A 14,812-nucleotide genomic window follows, 5' to 3' on the forward strand; every position below is an offset into this window, starting at 1 on the left:
TGGATGGACTTTGAAGGCATTATGGCTAAGTGAAATGAGGCAAACAGAGAAAGACAAATTTTGCATGCTACTATTTATGTATGAAATCTAAAAAAGCCAAACATAAGTAGAGAGTACAGAGTGGGGGTGGGGGAAATAGGGAGACACTGGTCAAAAGGTACAACCTTCCAGTTAGACAATGAATAAATTCTGGCGACCTAATGCACAGAATTGTGATTATAGGTGACAGTACTATATTACACATTTGAAAATTGCTGAGAGTAAATGTTAACTGTTCTCAACACAAATAAAATGTAATTGTATGACGTATTGGAAGTGTTAGCTAACTCTACAGTTGTAATCATATTGCAATATATGTTTCTCAAACAACATGCTTTACACCTTAAACCTACAAAGTATGTCAATCTCAATAACCCTGAGGAAAAGAAAACAAAAAACCAAGAACAGTGTAGTTTAAATTGGGCTACACTATGCTAGAAATGTAAGCAAAATCTTCAAGAAAATGCATTTTATAGTAATATATTAAATATATTTTGCTCATTTAGCAAAATACCTTTATATTTTTTTCAAAAATTCTAATAGAGTGCATTTATATCATCAGCAGCTACTATGGTCAAGCATTATGCCATGTATTGAGTTTACACTGGTGAAATTCATAGATGTTTATCACCAAAGAACTGAATGAAATTTAGAGATCTCCATGACTCAATACACATACAGTGCTTAGAAATTTTCCCAGCACACTGAAGTCGCTATGAATATTTGATAGTAGTATTGCTTTTTCTTATAGTGAATATTCACTTCTACAATATTGTTAATACCTGATTGGCACATACTAATCTCCAAGACCCACAAGTGTTTTAACGGAGTCATGGTTGCTATTTCCACTAGTAAATTTTATTTTATGAATAAATATATTTATTAGTAAATAAAAGAGTTTGCATTATATCATATTCTCTTCACATTTTCCCCATAAAATTCTATAGTAATCCAGTATATTTTATTCTTGAAAATTTGTATTCAATACTCTATCATAGTTACCTACAACAAAATGTATATATGAATTGATTTTTAAATTAAAATTTTCCCTTAATAACTGATAAAAATTTCTTCATTGAGTTATCATTGAAATTATTAATAAGGTATTGATAACTAAAATAAAATTATTCTCCTAAAATGCACATAAAACTTACCATTAGTGACACATAGTACCTTCACAATGCTGTACAAAAATTAGCACCATTTAGTTCCTGAGTATTTTGTTAATTCCAACATGAAACTCTGTACCCATTAAGAAATGAGTCCTCACTTTCCCTCCCATCCATCTCCTAGCAACCATTAATCTGCTTTCTGTCTGTATGGCTTTGCCTATTTTGTATATTTATATAAATGGAATCATGGGGCATTTTATCTGGCTTCTTTTACTTAGCTTCATGTTTTCAAGGTTCACTCATGTTGTAGCACATCTAACTACTTTATTCACTTTTATGACTGAATAATATTTCATTGTATGGTGACACCACATTCAGTTTACCCGTTTATCTATTGATGGACAATTTTGTTGTTTCTACCTTTTGGCTATTGTGAAGAGTGCTGCTAGGAATATTCATGTAAAACACTTAGTTTGAAACCTGTTTTGTATATTTAGGGCGTATACCCTAAAGTAAAACTGCTGGGTCATTTTATAGTTATGGTTCTTTAATTTAGGAACTGACAAACGGTTTTCCACAGGAGCTGCCCCATTTTACATTCCCATCAGCAAGGTACAAGGCTTCTCATTTCTCTACATCTTTGCCAGCACTTACTTCCTTTTTTAAATGATTCTAGTCATTATCGTGGGTGTGAAGAGGTATCAATGCATTTCTACTGCGACTAATGAGGCTGAAAATGTTTTCATGTGCCTGTTGCACATTTTCTGTCTTCTTTGGAGAAATGTACCGTTAAGTTTTTTGCCTAGTTTTAAGTTAGATTCTTTACCTTTTTGTTGTTGAGTTGTAAGGTATCTTTATATGCATTCTGGATATTAAACCTTTATCAGAAATATTTCTCCCATTGTGTAGGTGATCTTTTTGCTTTCTTGGTCGTGTCCTTTGATGTACAAAACATTTTATTTTTGATAAAGTCCAAAAAGCAAGATGGGCAACATTGTCTTGTTCCTGATCCTAGAAGGATAGCTGTAAGTTGTTCACCATTGAGTAGGATGTTAGATGGGGGATTATCATATATGGTCTTTATTATTTTGAGATATTTTCCTTCCATAAATATTATATTCAGAGTTTTTATTATAAAAGTTTGCTAAATTTTGTTGAATGCTTTCTCTGTATTTATCCAGATGATCATGTTATTTTTATTCTTCATTTCGTTAATGCGGTATATCACATTGATTGAAGACGTTGAACCATCCTTGCATCGCTGGAATAAATCCCACTTGATCATGTCTTATGCTTATTTTAACTTATTGCTGTATTTAATTTTCTAATATTTTGTTGAGGACTTTTGTATCTATGTTCATCATGAAAGTGTTCTGTAATTTTTCTTTTTTCTGTTATCTTTGTCTTGTTTTGGTATCAGAGAAATATTGCCCTTGTAGAATGAGTTAGGAAGCTTCCCTTCCTCTTCAATTTTTTGGAGCAGTTTGAGAATGATAGATATTAGATACTATGTCTTCTTTAAATGTTTGGTAGAATTCAAGAGGAAGACATCTAGTTCTGTATGTTTGTTTTTTGGAGTTTTTTGATTACTGTATTGATGTCTTTACCAGCAATTGGTCTATTCAGATCCTCTATTTATTTTTATTCAGTTTTGACCGGTTATATAATTCTAAGAACTTATCCATTTCTTCTATATTATCGAATTTGTTGGCATATAGCTTTCCATTGTATTCTCTGATAATTCATTGAATTTAAATGATATCTATTGTAATTTCTCCTCTTTTTGATTTTATTTGATGAGCCTTTTCTCGTTTATGTCTTAGTGAATCTAGCTAAAGGCAAGTCAATTTTGTATATCTTTTCAAAGAACCAACTCAATTTCATTGATCTTCTATACTCTCTTTTTAGTCTCTATTTCATTTATTTCTACTGAGCTTCTTATTTTTTTCTTCCTTCTATTGATTTTGGACTTCATTTATTCATGTTTTTCTAGTTCATTTAGGTATATTATTGGATTGTTTATTTGACATTTTTCTTGTTTTTTGAGATAGGCTTTATTGCTATAAACTTCCCTCTTAGTACTTTATTTGCTGTACCCCATAGATTTTGGTACATTGCATTTTTCTTTGTCTCAAGATATTTTTTGATATGTTCATTAATTTCTTTGTTACCCAATAGTTGCTCAGTAGCATTTTCTTTAACCCCCACATATTTGTGACTTTTCCAGTTTTTGTCTTATAGTTTATTTCTAGTTTCATACCATTAGGGTAAAAAAAAAATACTGGGTAATATTTCAATCTTAAATTTCCTGAGACTTGTTTTGAGGTGTAATATGTGATCTACCTTGGATAAAGTCTCATGAGCATTTGAAGAGAGTGTAGGTTTTACAGTTTGGGGATGAAACATTCTGTGAAATTGTCCTTTTCATTTCCATTTGCTTGGAGTGTCATTTTCCATGCCTTCACTTGCAGTCTGTGAGTGTCTGTAGGTCAGAAGTGTGTCTTTTGCATGCAGCATATATATAGGTCTTGCTTTTTTAACCCTCATTCTCCTTATGTCTTTTGATTTAAGCATTTAGTCCATTTACATTAAAAATAGCTATTGATAAGTATGTACTTATTGTTTTGTTACTTTTTTCTGGATGTTTTGCAATTCTTCTCTCTTCCTTTCCTCTTCTCTTGTTCTTTTTACTTGTGATTTTATGGCATTCACTAGTATTATTGTTGGATTCCTCTTTATTGGAGTGTGTTTATTATAGGCTTTTGGTATGCGGTTACCATGAAGTTTATATATATATATATAATGACCTATGTAAATAGCAATCTATGTTAAATTGATGACCTCTTAGGTTCAACCTCTTACTAAAAGCCCTACACTTTATTCAATTCCATGTTTTGACATCATATTTTACCTATTTTATTTTTGTGAATCCCTTAACCTCTTCTATATCATAGATATAGATGTTTTTAGTGCCTTTATCTTATGACCCTCATATTAGTTTTATAAGTTATTGATTCACTGCCTTTAACGTTGATTTGCCTTTACCAGAGATATGTTTTCTTTTATAATTTTCTTAGTTCTATTTGTGGCTTTTTCTGTTCCACTTAAATAAGTCCCTTTAACATTTCTTTTAAGGCCAGTTTATTTGTGATAAATTACTTTAGTTTTGGCTTGTCCTTTTTTTTTTGAGGAAGACTAGCCCTAAGCTAACATCTGCCAATCCTCCTCTTTCTGCTGAGGAAGAGTGGCCCTGAGCTAACAACCATGCCCATATTCCTCTATTTTATATGTGGGATGCCTACCACAGCATGGCTTGCCATGCAGTGCCATGTCCACACCCAGGATTTGAACTGGTGAACCCTGGGCTGCCGAAAGGGAACGTTCACCATCAACCACTGTTCCACGGGGTTGGCCCCAAGTTTTTGCTTGTCTTGAAAACTGTTTATCTCTCCTTCCATTCTGCATGATAACTTTGCTGGGTATTCTTGGTTCTAGGTTTTTTTCCATTCAGTAATTTGAATATATTATGTCATTCCCTTCTATCCTGTAAAATTTCATCAAAATGTCAGCTGATAGCCTTAAGAGGTTTTCTTTGTATGTAATATTGCTTTTCTCTTGCAGATTTTAGGATTACCTCTTTGTCTTTAATCTTGATGTTTTATTTATAATGTGTAGGGTTGGATCTCTTTGAGTTCATCCTGTTTGGTGCTCTCTGTGCTTTCTGTACGTGGATGTCTGTTTTCTTCCCCATGTTAGGGATGTCCTCATGTATTGTTTCTCTGCCCCTTTGACTCTCTTCTTTTTCTGAGATTAACCATAATGTGGTTGGATATTAGCACACTTGATGTTGTCCCAGAATTCCCTTAGACTGTCCTAATTCTTTTAAATTACTTCTCTGTTCAGCTTGAGTGATGTTGTCTACTCTGTCATCCAGATTGCTAACCTGTTCTTCTGTGTCATCTACTCTGCTGTTGATTCCCTCCAGTGAATTTTTCATTTCCTTTAATGTATTCTTTAATTCTGATTGGTTCTTTTTAATATTTTTAATTCTTTGCTGATACTCTCATTTTGTTCATCTAGTCTTCTCTCAAGATCAGACAGCATCCATATGACCATTAGCTTGTACTCTTTATCAGATAGATAGCTTTTCTGTTTTGTTTAGTTCTTTTTCTGTGGATTTGTCTTATTTTATTTGGAACATATTCCTGTGTCTCCTCATTTTGCCTACTTCTCTATGTTATTTATATGTATTAGGTAGATCAGCTACATCTCCTGGTGTTGAAAATATGGTGTTATATAGGAATGCTTTTTGAACGGGCCCATCATCATGATCCTTCTCACCACCTATTCCAAATCCTTCAAGGGTCTCCCTTGTGTGGGCTGTATGTGCCCTTCTGCTGTGGCAGGGTTGGTATTGCTGTAGGCATGCAGGCAGACTGGGCTGGGCCCTGGGCTGGCTGATTGTGAGGTGAGGCCACATGCAGCTGCTGCAGCCATGTATACAGGTGGGGAAAGCCCCTGACATGGCTGGATGTGAAGTCTGGTGGTGCATGACTACTGCATTTTTTAGTGATCCAGTGTCCCAGTGTATCTGATTGCTAAGCCCACATGCGCACAACAGCTGCACGCCCCTGCTGTGGCTGGATGCATGGCCCTGAGTTGCTCAGCTTCCTTGACTGCATTGGTAGGTGAGACAGGCTTCTGATGAGATTAGCAGCATGCTACATGGATGTTGCCATCTTGCTTTTGGGTGAAGCAGGCCTCCAGTGTAAACTAGCTACACTGCCCTGTAGTGTACAGCAACCTCGGGTGTGCTGCTGGGAAAGGCAGGCACCGGACATGGCAGTGTGCAATTGCTTCAGGCATTGCAGGTGGGACAGATCCTCTGTGTGGCAGTTTGTGAGGACTAGTGGTACAAGTCTGCTTTGGGCTCACTGGTAGATGGGGCCAGTCACAGGGACAGGCTACTGGCCAGCCTGGCTATGTTCAATTGCCTTAGATGCTCTAGTGGATGGGGCAGAACCCTGTATTAATAGGCTAAAGGAAGGATTCCAATGCCTGTCAGCATCTGTGCGACCATGGCTGAACTAGGTCACAATAGGAACTGTAGCCAGTTCCTCAGTCCCTGGATAGTGAACCCAGCCACTTTTGCCTCTCTTGGCTATGCTGTGAGCTTAGTAAGTGAATCTCTTTTACCACTAGACTAAGAACTTTTCTCTTTCATGTTTTTGTGCTGGTTTCTGAGTTGAGTGAGTCTGTGTATGGCCCTTCAAGAGCAGGTTTCCCTTTCCCTGAAGTTCTATAGTTTTGCTGAGCATATTCCTCACTAGTTTTTAAAGCCAGGAATTTGGGATCTTGTTTCTCTTGTGGTGGATCTAAGGGATGGAGTGTCTAATGCAGGGCTCTAACTCCCTGTTCATATAGGAAAATCTCTGAGCCTTTGAGACTATTCCTGACCATGAAGTCCTCACAGGGCTCTATCTCTCCTTCTTCCACCCCTCTCTGTGTTGTCCATTGATGTGGAGATTCTTTTTATTTAGTTTCCAGATCTCTCCCAGGGGAATTGTTCCCCAGGTAGTTGTAGGTTTGTTGTGTCTGTGGGGGAAGATGAGTTCAGGATTATCCTATGCTGTCATCTTCCAGACTCTCCTAAGCAGACACTCATGAGCAGAAACTTCCAAGAGTGCTGGAGTTGGAAAACCTGAACTGCAACTGACAAGTTGCTAGAGGCTCAAGGTGGTCAACTCTGACAGTTAAAAACTCCAAGAAGTTGTACTCATAGGGGGTTTCTACACTTCTGTAATTTTTACCTCCAGGATTTCAACTCGATCCTCGTGATAAATCTCAAAGAAAAATTCCCTTGTGTTTTCAGCAGCAGGAAGGAAAAAGGAGTAGAAATATTTTCAGTTTACATAAAAATTGAGAAGGGAGAATAAAGAATTTACAAATAAACCATGCTAAGTTTTTGCTGTTAATAATATTCTATATTAATATGTTACATTTGTTTAAATTAAAGAACTGCTATTTATATATATTATTCTTAGAGTCTACACTTTATTCATATTTCTTTAGTTTTTACCTATTGTCCTTTGTCTTTCCAGAAGACCACATTACATTTATTTATTTTGTCACCTTATGCTTCTCTTGGCTGTAACAATTTATCAGAATTTCCCTGTTTTGTTTTTGTATTAGTTAAACAAAAGAGCACAATAAAGAAGGAAAAGCATACTGATACCAAAAGACATCAATACACAAAGAAAATATATTAAGACAAGAAATAAGAAACAAAGAATCTACAAATCAACCAGAAAGTAATTAACAAAATGGCAATAGTAAGTCTTTACCTATCAATAATTGTTTAAAATTTAAATGGATTAAATTCTCTGATAAGAAGACAAAGAATGGCTGAATAATAAAAATAACCCTACAATATGTTGCCTATGAGAGACTCACTTAAGGTTTAAAGACATATGTAGACTGAAAGTGAAAAGATGTAAAAAGGCACTTCAAGCAAGGGTTAACAAAAAAGAACAGAGGTTAGGTATGCTTATATCAAATAAAAGACTTTAAACTAAAACTAGCAAACAAGGCAAAGAAGGTAATTATATAATGATAAAGGTGTTGCTGCATCAAGATGATAGAGCAATTGTAAATATTTATGCAGCAAACATTGGAGCATCTAAATATATAAAGCAAAAGCCCACAGAGCTAAAAGGAGAAATGAACAGTAATGCACTAATAGTTGGGACTATAATACCCTACTCTCAATAGTGGTTGAGTCATCCAGACAAAGCCTTTTATAAGGAAACTGGATTGAACAACACTACAGACCAAATGGATCTAACAGACTTATACAGGACATTTTATTCGACAACAGCAGAATATTCATTTCTCTTAAGTGCACATGTGATATTTTTCTAGCATAGAGCATAAGTTAGGCCAAAAATAAATCTCAGCAAATTCAAGAGATTGAAGCCATGCCAAGGTATCTTCTCTGACAAAATGGCATGAAATTAGAAATCAATAACATGGAAACTGGAAAATTCACAAACACATGGAAATTAAACAACACTCTCCTGAACAATAAATGAATCAAAGAAAAAATTAAAAGGGAAATTAAAAAGTTTTTGAGACAAAATTGGAAAAAGAACATACCAGAACTTATGGGATTCAGCAAAAGCAGTTCCAACTGGGAAAATTATAGCAATAAACACCTACACTAAGAAGCAAGAAAGACCCCCCCAAAACAACTTAACACTATACCTTAAGGAACTAGAAAAAGGAGACCAAACTGAGTCCAAAGTTAGCAGAAGAATGGAAATAATACAGATAAGAGCAGAAATAAATAAAATTGAAGGAGAGACAAACAATGGAGAAGACTAACCAAACTCTGATTTGGTTCTTTAAAAAGATAAAATTGGCAAACATTTAGCTAGATTAACCAAGGCAAAAAGAAAAAGGACCCAATCAGCAAAATTATGATTGAAAAAGGAGACATTATAATTGTTATCACACAGATTAAAAGGATCATAAGAGGCTACTATGAGCAACCAAACTGGGCAACCTAGTTGAAACAGAGAACTTCTTAAAAACATACAACATACTAATATCGAATTACAAAGAAGTAGAATATTGGAATAGACCAATCACTAATAAGGAGATTGAATCAGTGACCAAAATATCCCAACAAGGAAACTCCCAGGACCAGATGGCTTCATTGGTGAATTTTAACAAACATGTAAAGAAGAATTAACATTGTTCCTTGTAAAATTCTTCCCAAGAGTAGAGTTAAGAGGAGCGATCACTCCTGAGCTTACGTCATGAGACCAACATTTTCTGCATACTAAAACAGGAAAAGACACAGTTGGAAAAGAAAACTATAAGCCATTATCCCTAAAGAATGTAGACGCAAAAATTCACAATAAAATACTAGCAAACTAAATTCAGGAACACGTTAAAGGATCATTCACTATGATAAAGTTGGATTTATCCCTGGGGTGAAGAATGTTTCAACATAAACTAATCAAATAATGTGATATATCACATTAATAGAATGAAAGAAAAGAATCATATGACCATCTCAATAGACAGAGAAAATATGCAACAAAATTCAACAATCATTCATGATAAAAAACTCTTAACAAACTAGGCATAGGAGGAAGATACCTCAACGTAATGAAGACCATGTATAACAACCCCACAGCTGGCATCATACTCAGTAGTGAGAGGATAAAAGCTTTTTGTCTAAGATTAGGAACAAGACAAAGGTGCCCACCCTCACTACTCTTATTCAACATACTACTGGATGTCCTAGATAGAGAAATCACGCAAGAAAGGAAAATAAAATATATTAGAATTGGAAAAGAAGAAGAAATATTGTCTTTATTGGCGACGACATATTTTATAGAGCATATTCTAAAGACTCAAACAAAAAACTCTTGGATCTAATGAATAAATTCAGTAAATTTGCAAGATACAAAATTAAGACACAAAAATAGTTAGCATTTCTATAAACTAACAATAAAATTTCTGAAAAAGAAACAAAAAATTGATCCAATTTATGACAGCATTACAAAAAATAAAATACTTAGGAATAAATTTAGCTAAGGAGTTGAAAGATCCCTATGCTGAAAAATAAAAGACACTGATCAAAGAAATAAAAGACGTACATAAATGAAAAGGTATCTCTTGTTCATGTGTAGTAAAAATTAATATTACTAAAATGTCAATACTACCAAAAGCCACATATAGATTAAATGCAATCTGTATCAAGATTCCAATGGAATGTTTTACAGAAGTAGAAAAATTACTTGTAAAATTTATATGGAACCACAAAAGATCCTGAATAGCCAAAGAAGTCCTCAGAAACAAATAAAGCAGGAAGTATCACAGTTCCTATTTCAATCTATAGTATAAAGCTTTAGTCATCAAAACAGTATGATACTGGCATAAAAACAAATAGATCATGGAAGAGAATAGAGAGCCCAGAAATAGACCCAAGCATATATGGTCAACCAATATTTGACAAGGGAGCTAAGAATACTCAATAAAGAAAAGACAGACTCTTCAACAACTGGTGCTGGGATAACTGTATATTCACATATAAAATAATGAATTTGGACCCATATCTTAGACCACTCACAAAAAATTAACTCAAAATGAATTAAACACTTAAATATAAGACCTGAAACCATGAAACTCCTAGAAGAAAACAAAGGAATAAAGCCTCTTGACATGGGTCTTGGTAATGATTTTTTGTATGTGACACCTAAAGCACAAGCAATAAAATAAAAAGTAAACAACTGGAACTACATCAAGCTAAAAAGCTTTGCTGAGAAAAAGAAACCATCAACAAAGTGAACAGGCAACCTACAGAATGGTAAAAAAAATTGTTTCCTCATCATATATCTGATAAGGGATTAATATTCAAAATATACAAAAACTCATATAACACAACAGAAAAAAAAAATAACCCAATTAAAAAATGGGCAAAGGATCTTGATAGAGCTTTCTCCAAAGATATACAAAACGCCAACAGTTACGTGGAAAGCTGCTCAACATCACTAGGTATTAGCGAAATGCAAATTAAAACGACAGTGAACTATCACCTCATGTCTGTTAAAATGGCCATGATCAAAAGACAAAAAGTTACAATTGCTATCATGGATATGGATAAGAAGGAACACCTGTGCACTATTAGTTAGACTGTGAATTGGCACAAGTATTATGAAAAACAGTATGGAGAATCTTCAAAAGATTAAAAGAAGAGCTACCATATAATCCAGCAATTCCCTTCTGATAGTATACAAGGAAAATGAAAACACCAACTCAAAAAGATATCTGCACACTCATGTTTAGAGCAGCATTATTAAAATAGCTGGGGCATGGAAACAAACTAAGTTTTCATCAATGCATTAATGGATAAATAAGTTTTGGTGTATATATATATATATATGAACATATAATGGAATATTATTCAGTCATAAAAAATTCTACTATATGTGACAACATGGTTGGACCTTGAAGGCATTGTGCTAAGTGAAAGAAGCCAGCAAGCCAGAGACAAATACTGTATGATCTCACTTATATGTGAATTTAAAAAAAAAAGACTCATAGAAAAATAGATCAGATTCGTAGTTATCAGAGGTGGGGGATGGAGAGGGGGAAGTGGAGGAAGATGATCAAAAAGTGCAAAACTCCCGTTACAAGGTAAATAAGTACTGGGAAGTAACATACAAAATGATGACTATGCCTAACACTGCTGTAGGTTATCTAGGAAACTTAAGAGAGTAAATCCTAAGATTTCTCATCACAAGGAAATATTTTCTTTATTTCTTTTGTTTTATTGCATCCACGTAAGAAAATGGATGTTAGCCAAACCTATTGTGATAGTCATTTCACAATATATGAAAAGCAAGCCTTTATACTGTAAGCCTTAAATTTGGACAATGATGTGTGTCAATTATTTCTCAATAAAACTGGAAAAAAATCCAGAAAAACTTAAAAGTGTTTTATCAGCTTTCTATTGCCTCTGTAATAAATAACCATGAATTTAACGCCTTAAGATAAAACACATTTATTATCTTAATATAGAGTTTAAAGTCCAAGATGGGGTCTCACCAGGCTAAATTCACAGTGACAGCACAGCCATGTTCATTTCTGGAGGCTCTGGGATACAGCCAGTTTTCTTGCCTTTTCCAGTTTTCAGAGGCCATCTGTTTTACTTGGAAATGGTCAATTTCCTCCCTGTCAAAGCCATGAATTTGCTTTACTCCTTCTCACCCTGTCATCTTCCACTTTTCAGGAGCTCTGTGCTTTCATTGGGTCAACCTGGATCATGAAGGATAGTCTCCCAATCTTTAGGTCATCCCACGGGCAGCATTAATTCTATCTGGAACCATCATCTCCTTTTTCCATGTCGTGCAGCATATTCACAGGTTGCAGGGATTGGAAGGTAGACATCTTTGAGAGCTGATTATTTTATCACAAAGTTGTGTATCTCAAACACATGAGATTTTTCTCATTGATGAGGCAAGTTTCAGTTGCCTAAACAAATTTCAAAAAAGTCCATTGATTTCTGTGTTCATTACAGACAATGGGTTAATTGAAACAAAAATATTTTCTAATTAAAATTATTTTGAAAAGTCTTCAGTGTCTTAAAGTATGAATCAAGTACAAAATTTATATTCAACTTATAGTCTTAAAAATCTGCTAGACTATGTCAGGGCAAAATTGCTGAAACAAGATGGAAGCTAAAACCAATAGAAACTAAAATGGACAAACTGGCAGAAAAGCTAATCACCCAAAAACTCTAAAAAAACAAAAAGCATATAACCAAAGTTACAATAATACTCCAACTAACCCCACTGCTAACCTCCAAGATGATTCTTTTTATTTATCAGCACCTAGAATTTTAATAGAGTACAAGGTAACTTATCAAAACAGCATATTGCTTAATTTTCATATTTTGAGTTTCTTATAAATGATATGACAATTATGTTTTTATATCTTGATTCTGATACTAAACTTCATGCTTATTCATTTCCTTTAGCTATGGTAATGCTACGCTGTTTGTTAGCATTCAATTGTATAGAACAGCCGATTCTAGGTGCTTGAAACTTCTCTGTGTTAAAAAGCGGAATTTAGCATATAGGGTGTCAAATGAGTCAAATTATTTACCAAAATAGTTCTCTCCAGTTTACACTAACTCTTGCAGTGTTAGATTTTTATTTGCTGCCAACTGAATGACTGGGAATACTCGACTGCCTCCTTAGTTTTTTTTTTCCATCTGTATCACCTTGACCTCCAGCCAGTTTGATATGCTTTAAAAATTTTTATTGACATTTTGATATTTCTCTTCTGTCAGTTGCACATTAAAATCCAGTGTCACTTTTCTCATTCATTCAGTTATTCACCTTTTCTTAGTGAATTTTTTTGACATTTAAAATGCTTGCTCAGACCAACCCTTTGTCCATCACATATGTTGTCCACATTTTCTCCTAATATAGCTTTTGAGTTTTCAGTTGACTGCACTTTTTTAGTCACTGTTTTTGCTGCTGATTGCAACAATTGTGTTAATATCCACTTAAATACTGAGGAAAATCCTCCTCATCTTCAGCTTTTCCTCAGCACCAGGAAGCCCCACCATACACATCATTCAGCCTATTTGAGACATGCACCATCACCTGAGGAAGACATCTCAGGGTGAGGGGGGAGGTGGAATCCATTTGTGTTACTAAGCCCTGACATCTGAACCAGTGTCCTCTGTAACAGTTTTAATTCAATTTGTCAATTTGGATTAATTCATGTACCACTTCTGTTCTGCCAAAAGCCCAACTGAGCTAGGACAGTGGAGTATCATGCCTAGAGACCAAAGAAATGACCCAGAGACTGTGAACAGGACATATAGGTTTACTGGGACTTACTTGCAGGGAGAGTGTCCAGTGGCGGCTGGCTAGACGGAAGTGTGCACCTGCTACTGCAACCTAAGTGAAGCTTGCTTAAGTAGGCAGAGGAACAAAGTCTGCATGCTTGCCAAAGGGCTGTCCTTGATATGACCAGCATTTCTAGGCACAGTAACTCACATGGAAGGGCTTTGTGTCCCTATAAGACACTATGATCTTTATGTGGGATAAGGGAGGATCCAGGTTGGCCAGGCCCAGGTGCTTAAAAATCTTGGTAGCTTGGCTGCCTGCCCAGAAGAAAGCCAGCAGGAAACATGGTTGCAATGGGCCTAGGGGTTTCTGCTGAATGAGCAAAGCCCAGGCTCTACACCTTCTCTTCCTAGTCAACCTCTGGCCATGCTCTTTTATGAGATTCATTACAGCCTGGAAGTTCCTTCTTCAGGCTTAGGATGATATCTCTTCCTTTAAGCCTGAGAAGTAAAAGAAATACTATTGTAAGAAAATTCCACAAATTCAGTTATCCTTGGCAAAAAGGGGAGAGTGCATGCATGCACATGTGTGAATACCTGCACATGTACTACATTCACACGTGGAGGCTCTATCTGAGCATGAGCCTTTTGGTTGAGCCAGGTGCTATGGACTGAATGTCTGTGTTCCCCAAGATAATATACTGAATTCAAACTGCCAATTTGACAGTAGTAGGAGATATTATGGACTTTTGTAAATGATGTGGTCATGAGGGTAGAACTCTTATGAACAGAAATACTGCCCTTATAGAACAGACCCCAGAAAGCTCCCTTCTCCCTTCCACCCATGTAAGGACACAGTAAGATGATGGTCATCCATGAAACATTCCCTCACTAGACACCAAATCTGCTGGAATCTTGATCTTGTACTTTAAGCCCCCAGAACTGCAAGAAATAAATTTCTGTTGTTTAAGCCTCCCAGTAGTCTATGAAATTTTTGTTATAGCAGCTCAAATGACTTACACCCAGGAAAGTTTCCTTTGAAAAGTTGCAGAAGTAAACAGCCCCCAGTACAATGTTACATGTAAGCAAGGAAACTTGGGAATGCAGCAATTCCACAATGTCAAAGATTTGTTGCTTTAATGCCTACTGAAGAGCTGGGTTAGAGCTGGGAATGATTGCATTACAAGGAGAAAGTATCTCTGAGTGCTCAGGAGGGGAAGTTGGTGACAAGGGTCCCGTATTTGCCAGGGCACTAGGTTTCTTATTTCCTATGCTGGGGAAGGAGCAC

This window comes from Equus caballus, chromosome 19 (assembly GCF_041296265.1).
Source record: "Equus caballus isolate H_3958 breed thoroughbred chromosome 19, TB-T2T, whole genome shotgun sequence".
Taxonomy (NCBI): Eukaryota; Metazoa; Chordata; class Mammalia; order Perissodactyla; family Equidae; genus Equus; species Equus caballus.